The following is a 13,299-nucleotide window of genomic DNA, read 5'->3' as shown; positions in this document are numbered from 1 at the left end:
ACTGACTTCAGGAGCACAGATACTAAAGATCAGGGGGAAACAAAAAAAGACTAATCAGCTTTACTGATCAGAATAATTTCTCCGGCAGTATAAAGATGGAAAGGTATGGGACAAACAGGTGGAAGGAACCTCTTTCTTATTAAAGAAGTGAAACCTGGAAGTCAGTGAAGACCCACAGGCAGCGAAGACTGTGTGGCTCAGTTATGCGGCACGTGTGTGCAATTCCAGACACTGGAAATCGTAGAGCAGCTGTGACTCCTGTGGTACTGGACATATGGAACTTCTCACAGACATCTGAGATTACACTTGGGCAGGAGTCAACCTAAGGTCTACCCTCTGCTATCACGAATAACTTAGTAAGGACAGGAATACAGTGAAATATCAGTTGTTGCAAATAAGCAAACCCCTCCCCAGTTGGGGATTGATGACACCTTCACTTTCCTCCTACTCCATCCCCTTTTGGGAAAATGGACAGATATGTGTATTAAAAAGTAAGTGTCTTGCTTAGATCACTTCCTGGTAAAACCAAACAGTAGACCGTTGCTAGCAGAATAAATTTCAAAATAATTTACCTTGGGCGTGAAATGTGGCCTCTACCTCTTCATCTATTTTATCCCCTTGGGAACCCAACCCCAGTCCAAATGGCCAATCTTGCTTTTAGTTTGCTGCTTCCATAACTGTGCTAATCCCGTTCCTCCCTGCATAGCATCCTCCGCCCAGCACCCCCATTTACTGGGTGAAATTTTTTTTGACTCTTGATATTCTCTTATCATACTTGTCTCAGCTCAGATGCTTAAATTCTTCTGTAAATACACCCTGGATTTTTCCCTAACCAGAATGAACTACTCCAGTACTCTATGATTTATATCTATATTCAGCCTCAGATTATTTGTTTTACGCTTAATATTTTCCCTGGCTGACTCCTGTGCTCTATTCAAAGCTCCTTCAGGTCATGGGCATTCACTCAGCCCCCCTCATAAGGACTGTACCTGTGTTTGAAATGAGTTGAACCTTCAACAGTTGGGCTCATGTAGAGCATTGTCTCCTCCACTGAGATTCATTCTGAAACAAGGATCCTCCTCCAAACTCCAGAGGCAAAACTTCCTGTAAACATCTGGACTGTCCCCCTATGTGACCCACGATGGAGAAAGATGACCCATGGCTTCCAGCCTCACTTACAGGGGAAAGTAGATTTGGAGGAAAGAGGAGCCCAAATGCAGAGATTCTTAAAATTTTCTGCAAAGAGGAGCTTTGCTTTGGAAACCAACTAGGAATTCGCGTTAGTAAATACAGTGAGTAAATATGCAGACCATTTCTCAGAACAAAATGTGTGGATGGGGTTCTTTCATTCTGTGGATGCAAAGTGCCTCACGACATGAGGTCGAAGTGAACCATGGAGAATTATTATGAGCACTGACATCTGCCAGGGGAATATTTCAACTTTCATCCAATCCTTTGCTTTTTCTCTTTTTTTTCGGATTTAACATCAGTGTGATCATTTTTACTGTACAGATGAATGCATTCAGGTACAGACATTGTGGCTTTCAGGTCTGCCCCATGCATCTGCGCTGAAGCTGTGGGATGCAGCGAACCTCTCAGCATGTCCAGATGAGCTTTCAGGCTAATTCACTTTGAACTGGCATCGTCTCCAAGTTGTGAGTCCATTGAAATAAAACAGGAGCTATGGCTGAACAATTCAAGTCATTGGCAGAAAGGGTGGTAGGTAAATGGCACTGTGAAAAATGAAGAGCATCTTGTTTCCTGTGAACTAAAAATGGATAGCTCCAATTATTGCTCCTTCCACACATGAAGATGGTACCAAGTTAGTTAATTATAAATATGTTATTGTGCATTAAAAATCTTTATGAGTGTGGCAAGAGATACATATACCAACAGCTGATAAATTCAGGATCCTGGAGCAGTATCTTATTTTAATATAAGTGAAGAACCATACAGTCTATTGCTCTAGTGATTTACTGCTATGTCCTGCTATATAAAAAGATCTTAAATCTACATGAGATATTACTTGTGATTTCAAAGCACTTAATGAAAATCTGTGTTTTTTTAAATTTGAATATCTTTCAACCCTACCCCCAGCCACCCTGCTTAGAGCAGAGATAATGCTTTCTCGACTTGATTCCCCAAGGCAGGCGGCTTCCTTTCCTCCTCCATTCCTCTTTCTTTCTTTACTTTTTTCTTCTCTTATCTTCTCTTTTCACTTACTTTCTGTTTTTAAATTCTTCAACACCTAGCGCAGAGCCCAGCACTCTGTGATCAGTGTGTATTGACTGTTGAACATGAACTACCACCCTCATTTTAAGGCAGAAGAGGAAGAAGTTATAAACATCTGAAGGGGGTTGCTGAGTTCTGAGCAGAATCAGAAGCTCCTACTCTTCCGACGGTGCTGAGGAACTTGCCACCGCACAGTTGGAGTTGGAGCTACGTCTTGGGGGTGACTTAATTCAAGTGAAACCTCAGAGGGAAGTCGGCCAACATTTTAAGGAGAATTTCTGCAAGAATTTTATGTCTTCAGATAGGTAAATTCAAGTTCAGAGCCTTAGAACATAAGGTAAATATTACTGATACATTGCCTTATAGAAGGATAAAGTCAAGCAATAAAACAAGGCAAGACACTACAATAAGTCCCCTTGACTGAAATCGCATTTGTCCATGATCTGTTATTCTGGTGGACCCTTAAGAACTGGGGCAAGGATATCTGAGAACTAATTGCCGTGCATTCAGCAACTGACCGTGCATGGATCTCCGAGGCGCAGACGTGTGCGGAGCTTGGGCATTTGAACCTGGGGAAGACTCGGTTATTCTTCCCTTAGCATATCTCTGCCTTGACATGGTTTTGTCTGTGAGAGCTCAGAGGCAGATTTCTTGAACCACTTATCAAGGCCAGAGGTATATTATACTGATCTATGAGCACGCTTAGGACTAGTTTTGCCCCAGAGTTTGGGGAGATAGCAGCTCTGATTTTACAGAAACAGACACCAAACTTGAGCTGCAAATGTTATTGCACAATTGGCCAGCAGTAATAGGCAACACCAATAATAAAGACAAAACCACAGATTTAAAGCAGGCAGTAGAATCTGAAAATACTCTTTCTGCAATTGCTTTGAATACAAAACATCTCAAAATGACAGGGATTTTGCCTGCCGAGTTGCTAATGAAGATGTGGCCGAGATTGTTCCTTGAGTTTGTTTATCCAGCTGTACAAGAGTCTGTATGACAGTAACTGGATTTATGAAAATTTAAAAACACCAAAGCCAACTCCTGAGGAAAGAAGTTTCCCCATAAGTCCACTAAAACCTTGTCTTTATAAATGAGAAGCTTTATTGCTACCACATCTGCTTACATATAGTTGTGCTTTTACTATGAAAGAAAATTTTAAACTAGGTGAAACTTACAAGGGGAGCACATGATGGGGTCTTTCCTCTCTCCCTCCCCCCTGTCTGTACCACTGGTCTCTATGGGGGCAGTTTTGCCCCTCAGGACCTTTGGCAGTGTCTGGAGAAGTTTTTGATTGTCACACTCAGGGATGAGGAGCTGCTGGCATCTAGAGAGTGGAGGCCAGGAGCCCTGTTCAACATCTGACAATGCACGGGACCACCCCGCCCCTAACCCCAAACAAAGAGTTTTCCAGCCCGGAATGTCAATACTCTTGAGTTTGAGAAACCCTGCCCTAGCTCACTGACTCTAAAAATTGATTATGTGCAAATGGTCGGTAGTTGTTCAAATAAAGTCTTGAATTATCGCCTGGGTTTTCAATCAGCTCTTTGTCATTGGTTCCTGAGCCAGATGTCACCTAATTTGTTCACACATGGCTTTTTGTTTAGCAGGTACTGGGTCCATTTGTCTTCTCTTGACCAAAGACACCACTAAACCCAGCTGTTTCACCTCAAATGAAAGCCTGGGCTAGACTTCCAGGCACAACTGGCAGTAAATCAATGACTTCAAAGCAATAAGGGAAAGAAGTGACTTCAGGGTTATCAGAAATCCCCTTCTGATGTTAAAAAATCATAGCCTTCACATACACATACCACACGCACACAAACACTCCTTAAACATTTTTTTAATTATCTGAATTTTTTTCTTTAGGACAGTGCTTTTCAAATTAAAATTCTTGCCCCCCGCCCCAGTATCAGAAAGACCAAGGTGTTGTTAAAAATGCCACTTTCTGAAATCTGTCCGAGCCCTATGGATTAAGAATCCCTGAGTATACAGTCTGGTAATCCACACTTTAAAATACTCCTGGGATGCACACCAAGTTTTGAGTTACTGTTCTAGGACAAGGATTCTTTTCTTCCCCACACACCTGTGCATGTGTCTCTGCCGGTTTGTTTGGATATGTAACCGAAACATCCCGAGGTTGACAGGACCATAGGGACTGACCAGGGATAGAAGTCGGTGTTGTAGAATAACCCAGAGACATGTGGGTAACTATTTCACAGCTAGTTTAATTATTTTACATGCTAATTGTTTATTCACACATGAAAGAGTGAGGTAAACAGGATTACTAAGAGGGGAGAGAAAAATTAAGACAATCTGGGAACAGTGGAGCTTGTGTTGCACATTATTGGGGCAAATTGATTGACTGGAAGGTAGCAGAAAAGTTTGTCCTGGGTCCTTGAGTGGCCAAGGTGCAGTTCTTTAAGGATTCCCCAGAAAGCAGTGAGAAAACTCTCACTGAGCCGTGAGCAGATGTGACAAGCTGTTCTTGTCTGATGTCAGCCAGTATCTTCCACTCAGTGCTGTCACCTGAGTCAGAGTCAGCCTGCACGATGTCCTCACTGGAAAGCCACTAGGAAGTAAGGTCCCTCTCTCCTTCCATCCAAGGCCAGGCAGGAGGCGCTTCTCTTTGCTTCTGAGCATTTGCTTCATTTTTCTGCTTTTCTGAGGATCAGCTCTACCAGATCCTTCATGGGGATCTGACTAAACATGGCTGCCCCTCAGCAAGCAAGTTTATACCATCTTGATCCTATCAGCAGGCAGAAATAATTTCTCCTTTTTGAACTCCAAATTCGAAGTCTCAGGAGAGAAAAGATGACTGCACAGCACGGTCAGGGTTCTATCACAATGCACACAAGAGATGGAAAGAAGTTCAGGGTCACATCATTCAAACATTGCTCCAGGGGCTGACACTTGTGGGTTTAGGGTATCAATCATCACAAGAGAACAGAACCGGCTCATATCTAAAAATTATCTACTAGGAAATAACCCGCCAGAGGGCCATGCTCCCCCTTAGAGGCATGTAGAAAGGAGGGGACTTGATGGCGGGTAGTGGAGGTGGTGGAGGTTGAGGTGAGGATGAGACAGGGGAAAGCAGGGCGGGAGGTTGGCATTTGTTGTTCAAAAATGCCCACACGTTGTATAATGCAAGCTGACTCCTCTTCCTTATCCCTCTTTGAAAATTCTAGCTTTGATAGAATTTATTAAATTTGTGTGGTTTTAAGAATCACCTAGAAGGTGCTTGTTAAAAATATACAATGTGAGATCTGGGGCCCTACTCTAGACTCATGAGGGTAGGTTAGGGAAGGGGATCCAAAGGATTCATATTTGTAAATGCCATCTTGATCATGCAAAACTGGCAAATTACCCTTAAAGCGCTAACCCATATAAAATATTGCCAGGTTCTTACGAGAGAACATAAATTGGTTTCAGATTTAGAGAGCAGAGTTTGATAGGCAGAGAGGGGAGGAAAACTAAGGTATGTTTGAGAGAAGCTTTAAAGCTGTGCGGTCCAATATAGTAGCTGCTAGCCACGTGTGGTTAGTTAAATTAAAATTAAAGTTAAATAAAATTAAAAATTCAGTTCCTTAATTGTACTATCCACATTTCCAGTGTGCAATAGCCACTTGTGATTAGTAGCTGCAATATTGAACAGCACAGATACAGAACACTTCCTCTGCTGCAGAAAGTTCTAATGGATTATGACACAGAGGAGGAGTCAAGGAGGGAGGAAAGTGGTGTAAAACTTTCGTCGGTGTCCCCATCATAGGCCCATGCAGAGTTCGTACGTAAGTGTCATAATGTTGATGATGTTGACATACTCAGGCTGATGATAATAATGACACGTACTGAGCACGTGTTACTTGCAAAAGACTCTATTGTAATCTTCCAAACAACCTAAACACTTACTGTGGTACCAGACTGTCTCACTAGGTAACATATGTGGGTAACTGTTGATTGTTGTCATGTGGAATTTAGGACCCCATATAGCCAGATGATCTGATTTTGCAAGGAAAGCCAGAAACCTAGATTTTTATGTGAAACAACTTGATTTTTTAAATGGCTTAATTTTTTTCGACCATGCAGTGAAGACCAAACAAAATATGGCTGTGAGATGGATTCAGTTCATGTAATGCAAGGTTTTGACTTTTTAGAAGCTGGATGCACTGAAAATTAATTTGCTGATATAACTATGTTCGCCCCAGCAATGCAACTTCCATTTTAATGCTGGAGAGAATACTACCATTCTTTATCTGAAGATATCTACTCCTACAACCCCTCTCAGTCTGAAACAGTCCAAGACTGATGATATATTCAAATAATCTTATTTATATCTGCAGAAATGTGTTAAACTGTATTTCTTCCATTTATTCAATAAATAGTCACTAAGTGCTCAATAAGACATTCTGCTAGGCACTGTTTGGGAAACCTTTATGAGGAAAAAAAAAATCCTAGCCAAATGGAGCTTATCTAATCTTATGGACAGAAAAGGCATAATGGAAAGTCATGATAGCTGTGAATTGCTACTTCGTTTTCTGTATTTTAATCACTACTTCATGAGATTTAAATACCTTTTGAAGGAGCCTCTATGTCTTGCTGTCCATTATTTTGAATAGCACATTTAAATTGACAAGGATGGAAGATTAGTAATGACTCAGGAACTGGGAAAATGGATAAAACCCTTAATTTTGTAAGAAATCTCTAGGCTGTTTGCATTTTTTCAGAGCTGCACCCCTTCTGTTATAATACCTGGAGTCCAGCCAGGCACAAAGCTCGCTGGCTGACTACTGCAGAAAGGAATCCTGGAACCTCTCTTGCTGACCTGTTTCCAGACTTTCCAGCACAGCTAGCCAGAGACTTCCTATAGACAAGGAGGGAATTCAAAAACAATGTATGTGGTAGTTCAGCTATTTATCTGGGGACCATTGGGGATGAGACTGAGCCGTTGTCCTGCAGCTGGCTGCAGAGCAGGCCACGGAGGAGGCTCAGTATGAAAGAACAGGGCCATGCAGTTGGCATATGCCTCATTCTGGGCTAAAGCTTTTTATCATAGGATGCAGTCAGACCCAAAATGCAAGATGAAAATCATCTCTCTCATTGGTACTTATAATAAATAGAAAAGAGATGGACAGATCATGTTTTCCAAAGGTCCTTGATGATAAGAATCACCAAAGGCACTTAATAATTCCCTGTGCTGGAAATGCAGATTCAGGGTCAGGGATGGAATCAGGAATTTGGTGTTCTTAGCGGGTACGTTAAGTGATTGTTACCACCAGAGAAGTTAGGAAGTACTGGAATGGAAGAATAAAGAAGGGTTCTCTCCCCGTAATGGTATTATTCCCAGTCATCTATTGTGTGTCAGCTTTCATCAGTTTATGGTTACATGCCTAGACTTTGGAGTGAGATGGTCCTGAGTTTGAATCCAAGCTGTGAGGCTATATTGTCAGTTGCTATGAGACATTAGGTCACTTATGTAACTTTTCTGAATATAGATATCCTCATCTGTAAAAACGGGGTTACACTATTACTAACTTCATTGTAGGGAGTTGGAAATTTTAAATGAGAAAAGGCAGGTAAAGCCCTTAGTACAGAGTCTGGGGGATGTTCACTGGGCACTCTTTACAGTTAAAAAGCAATTTTACATACTTTGTCTCATTTGATCCTTTTAACAATCATTTGAATGATAGATGATTAACTCAATTTTGTATACAAAAACTAAGGAAGAGAAATTCAGGATAGAAAACATTATATCTTGGGCTAGTGTGACAAAAATAGTACACTGGTGTCTAGCAACTTGCTTTCTGAATTTGTCTAATTTTAAAGACTGAGAATATTTTTAGGAAACAGTTCATTTCCCTCACTTTACAGGTAAAGGATCTAAGACTAGTGAAGTAAACTAATTTGTTCAGTGTGAGAGAGAGAGAGAGAGAGACCTAAAACTGGTACCAGAATCACGTTTTTAAAGTACATCTTGCAACCCTGACATTGCATTGTTGAGGATGTGATTTATCTTTAAGCAAATCCGGTGATACATATTTTAGATCTGCTTCTTTGACATTAAAAAAAATAACTCCTAGATCACTATTCTATATGCATCTTAAAATAGAGCATATTTTCAAGGGATTACCTAGTGTACAGTTGTACCAAAATTCTTTCAGAAACCTTTTAAATACATAGGTTCCTATGTTCACCAGAGATCCTCTTTGAATCAGAATCTTGATGGGGAATGAGAATTTGCATATCTAAGTTTACTAATTAAAGTTTGAGTACTAGCTAATTAAACTATCAAGTCCTTGAGATCAGAAATTGTGTATTTTCCTTCTTTTGTATTTCCATCAGTTCCAGCCAGAATTTTAGGCAAACACTCTGCACTCAGTTAACTCTTATTGAATTGAACTGTGATCGAATCAAATGATGGTAAAATGTTTTGATTATATAAAAATCTGTGAAGTACATGTATGGATGAATCATTTCCAAAGATATCATTTATAAAATTTGACCTGAATTAGAAGCATAATTCTCTTGCCAGATATATTGTTTGTCTGGAGAGTATATGTGTATTTATGTGTGTGTGTGTGTGTGTGTGTGTATGTATGTGTATGTGTATGTATATATATATATATATATATATATGTATATATATATATATATATACTCTTTCTTTCCTACATATATGAAAGAAAGAGAAAGAGAGAGAGATTGGAGAAAATTAGCCTTCAGACAAATGAAATCGAGTTTAATGGAGAGGGGGAAGAAACCCAAATATCATGCCAATTTTGAGGAATGTTAGCTTGGATATTAGTTATCTATTGCTGCATAACAAGATATCCCAAAACTTCCCAGCCAAAAATACACAAATATTTATTTTCTCCCAGTTTTTGAGGATTAACAGCTGGCAGCTGGCCAGGGTCTCTCAGGAGGCTGTAGTCAGCAGGTCTGTGTTTGAACCACATTACCTTGGCTGAGGTATGGTGAGCCCAGACTCGGATCAAGAGAGAGAAACTGGAAAGAACTTCAAGTTTTCGTTACTCTCAGCACCCTGGGGAGAACCTAGCAGGCCCCGCAGGGCCACTTGGAGGAACAGTGGGCGGGTCACAGGAAGAGGGACCAGGAACTGTGGCCGCGAGCCTTCAGTGTAGCTTCTGGGGGAAGGGACGGGCGAGGCAGGGGTAGCGGGTTTGGGATTGTCCAGTTTGAATCATTCCGGCAGGTGCTGGGCTGAGGAACTGTCTCTGGTTGTCTGGGACCTGGCCCTGGGATGATTCAGGTGGGTGCAAAGTGGTCCTGAGTGTGAGACCCCGATAAGGCAGGTAGTTGGAATGTGGACTTAAGCTGCTGCTTAAGGGGAACTGACTGGCTTCTAGCCAAGACCTCAGAACCAGACAAGACGGCATTTTAAAAGACTATGTTACAGTTGGTCAGAGCGTCAGTCTTCTGAGGGCTTGAATGGGGCTGAAGGGTCTGTTTTTAAGAAGGTTCACCCACCTGGCTGTGGACGTGAAGCTTCAGTTCCTCACTGAGGATACCAGGAGGTCTCAGTTCCATTACATGGGTGGCTCCAAACGTCATGTGACTGTCTTCACAACATGGCAGCCGAAGTCCCCCAGGATTGGTGAGTCCAGAATGAGAGACGCGAGGAGAAAGGTACACTCCTTTTATGGCCTAGTCTCAGAAGTCATGCCCCACCATTTCCACCTTACCCTGTCGATAGAAACAAGACTTTTAGTCCAGCTCGTACATTTTAAACCACACAGCTCCACTGGCAGAATTCTTTCCAAAAAAAGTGACAGGAACATTTTCTCTCAGATTCCTAAGGCGATGCTGACTGGGGGAAGAAAAAATGTTCAATTTATTTTGTATGTATTTTGGTCAGTATTATGACTCCATTACATTTTGGTATAAAAAAGTCATGGTTGCCGAAAACAAAGGTCATTTCTTTCCATAATTTTCATTTGTGATCAGAAGGTAAACTCTCGAATAACATTATGGATTACCATATCAAAACAGCAGTTTAAAAAAAAAAGCCATATGTAAAATGATTTGCCCAAGAAAAACATGAATATATCATGTTTATTCGTTCATTTATTCAACAAGTATTAATAGAGTTCCTCTTACGTGCTCAGCTCTAGAGTAAGCATTGGCTGTACAACAGGAAAAAGAGATCTGTGATTCCAGTTCTCACTGAGTTTCTGTTCTAGTGCAGGAGGAAAAGTTCTATTGAAATATTCCGACTAATGTGTGTATAATTAAAAACTGAATTGCAGTGAAAAATGTAAATGATGCTATGAAAGTGGATGAAGAATGCAGAACGATAGTTAGGGAAGGCTTCCTGGAGAAAGTGGCCATTAATCCTTGAGCTGAGGTCTGAACAATGAGCTGGGAAGGCGATGAGGAAATCGATTGAACTTTACAGCATATATTCTATAAGTTAAATAAGTTCAATGAACAAAGAGACCCTGAGGGTTTACTATCTCAGACAAATGATAGAACCCTTTTAAAGATCTTCAGTATTTTACCCTCCTGTACCATGCATAACCTGTTTATAAATCTAAAGATTTTACTGGACAAATACCATGGCCTCTTTCAATATATGTTAACAGAACTTCTCACCTTGCTTCCTGAGCGTCCTGAGGTGCATCCTTCCCTGATGACCGCAAGGAAAATTTGGGGGATCTTAGTTATACTTACATATTCGTGCAAACTTGTCATTTCTTTGATTAGTGTACTTAGGTGTGGTGGTCTAGTCCCCACTGTGAACACTCGCCTGTCCCTTCCCTGCACTGCAACTATTGTACATGAAATATCTCAGCCTCACCAGAAAGACAGATCCCCAACGATAACTACTATAAAAATGGAAAAAAAAAAAAAAACTATATTGGATGTGTATGTATACTTTAGGAACAATGAGGGAAAATCATTAATTCTGATTGAGAAAGAATTTACAGGAATGGGCTTTCCATGCCCTCCAGTCTCCATCCACATCTGCCCACCTACCCCATGTTTCTAACCACACCAGTGATATACCCTATAGTTTGCTTTTGTTCATTCTATTACTATGCTTGGAATGTGCTTTTCACTTCCTTCTTTGTGGAATGATGCCCCAGTTCTCCTTCAAAGCTTAGATTAAATATGTCCTATAAAAGAAAGTAAATAAACTTGGGGATACAACTGTAGTGGAATAAGTTGGGTTTCTTGCTGCTCAGAGCAGCAGGAAAGGTAGGGGAAAACGTAGGGGATGTCACTAAGCAGGTGTAAGAAAGAATAGGATTTGGGCTTTGGTTGAGAACTTTGGAGAAAGCCAGGTTCTAGGGAAGCCAAACTTCACTCTAGATTGGATGCTGTCAGGAAATGGGGCAATTCTATGCTAGGGTATCTCAATAAATCCTACCTGTCAGGAGGAGAGACTTGAGTGAGGCCAAAGCTTCCTATGTTAAAGAAGCAGCAGTCACTCATTTTGGCCAGGAGAGGCACTGTTGAGTATTTTGTGGGTGTTGAGGATCTTACCTTTGTCTGTGCAAGATAGAAATGGCCATTTAGAGGGCAGACAGCAGAAGCAAGAAGAACTACATTCTTCACCCTGTGGAAGGAAAACCACATTCACATAAAGATTGACAAAATGAAAAGGCAGAGGACTTTGTACCAGATGAAGGAACAAGATAAACAAACAAAAAAAACAGCTAAATGAAGTAGAGAAAGGCAACTTTCCACAAAAAAATTACAGAATAATGTTAGTGAAGATGATCCAGGACCTCGGAAAAAGAATGGAGGCAAAGATCGAGAAGATGCAAGAAATGTTTCACAAAGACCTAGAAGAATTAAAGTACAAAAAACTAGAAGAATTAAAGAACAAACAAACAGAGATGCACAATACAATAACTGAAATGAAAAATATACTAGAAGGAATCAATAGCAGAACAACTGAGGCAGAAGAACAGATAACCATGCTGGAAGACAGAAGGGTGGAAATCAGTGCCACAGAACAGACTAAAGAAAAAAGAATGAAAAGAAATAAAGACAGCCTAAGAGACCTCTGGGACAACATTAAATGCAACAATATCCACATTATAGGGGTTCCAGAAGGAGAAGAGAGAGAGAAAAGACCTGAGAAAATATTTGAAGACTTTATAGTCAAAAACTTCCCTAATATGGGAAAGGAAATAGCCACCCAGGTTCAGGAAGTGCAGAGAGTCCCAGGCAGGATAAACCCAAGGAGAAACATGCTGAGACACATAGTAATCAAACTGACAAAAATTAAAGACAAAGAAAAAATTTGAAAGCAAAAAGGGGAAAACGACAAATAACATACAAGAGAACTCCCATAAGGTTAACAGCTGATTTCTCAACAGAAACTCTAAAAGCCAGAAGGGAGTGGCATGATATATTTAAAGTGATGAAACTGAAGAACGTACAACCAAGATTTCTCTACCTGGCAAGGATCTCATTCAGATTCGATGGAGAAATCAAAAGCTTTACAGACAAGCAAAAGTGAAGAGCACCACCAAACCATCTCTAAAACAAATGCTAAAGGAACTTCTCTAAGTGGGAAACACAAGAGAAGAAAAGGACCTACAAAAACAAACCCATAACAATTAAGAAAGTGGTAATAGGAACATACAAATGGATAATTACCTTAAACGTAAATGGATTAAATGCTCCAACCAAATGATACAGGCTCACTGAATGGATACAAAAACAAGACCCCTATATATGCTGTCTACAAGAGACCCACTTCAGACCTAGGGACACATACAGACTGAAAGTGAGGGGATGGAAAAAGATATTCCATGCAAATGGAAATCAAAAGAAAGGTGGAGTAGCAATACTCATATCAGATAAAATAGACTTTACAATAAAGAATGTTACAAGAGACAAGGAAGGACACTACATAATGATCAAGGGATCAATCCAAGAAGAACATATAACAATTATAAATATATATGCACCCAACATAGGTGCACCTCAATACATAAGACAATGGCTAAAAGCTATAAAAGAGGAAATCAACAGTAACACAATAATAGTGGGGAACTTTAACACCTCACTTACACCAATGGACAGATAATC

The 13,299-nt window shown here is 40.5% G+C and overlaps 1 protein-coding gene and 2 long non-coding RNA genes across 3 annotated transcripts in view; 2 read left to right on the top strand and 1 right to left on the bottom strand.

The window, feature by feature from the left end:
* Positions 1–13,299, bottom strand: part of LOC309639130 — a 590,998-nt gene that overhangs the window by 121,392 nt on the left and 456,307 nt on the right. The window lies entirely within an intron of this gene.
* The window catches only part of LOC309639119, a 1,037,414-nt gene that overhangs the window by 891,678 nt on the left and 132,437 nt on the right, over positions 1–13,299 (top strand). The window lies entirely within an intron of this gene.
* LOC309639113 (uncharacterized protein) overlaps positions 1–13,299 on the top strand; it is a 126,024-nt gene that overhangs the window by 13,955 nt on the left and 98,770 nt on the right. The gene's annotated exons all lie outside the window — the stretch shown is intronic.

Source organism: Balaenoptera physalus, assembly GCF_965194825.1.
Source record: "Balaenoptera physalus genome assembly, chromosome: 12".
NCBI lineage: Eukaryota > Metazoa > Chordata > Mammalia > Artiodactyla > Balaenopteridae > Balaenoptera > Balaenoptera physalus.
The sequence above is the reverse complement of the archived record's forward strand: the minus strand, read 5'-3'. Positions and strand labels throughout refer to the sequence as shown.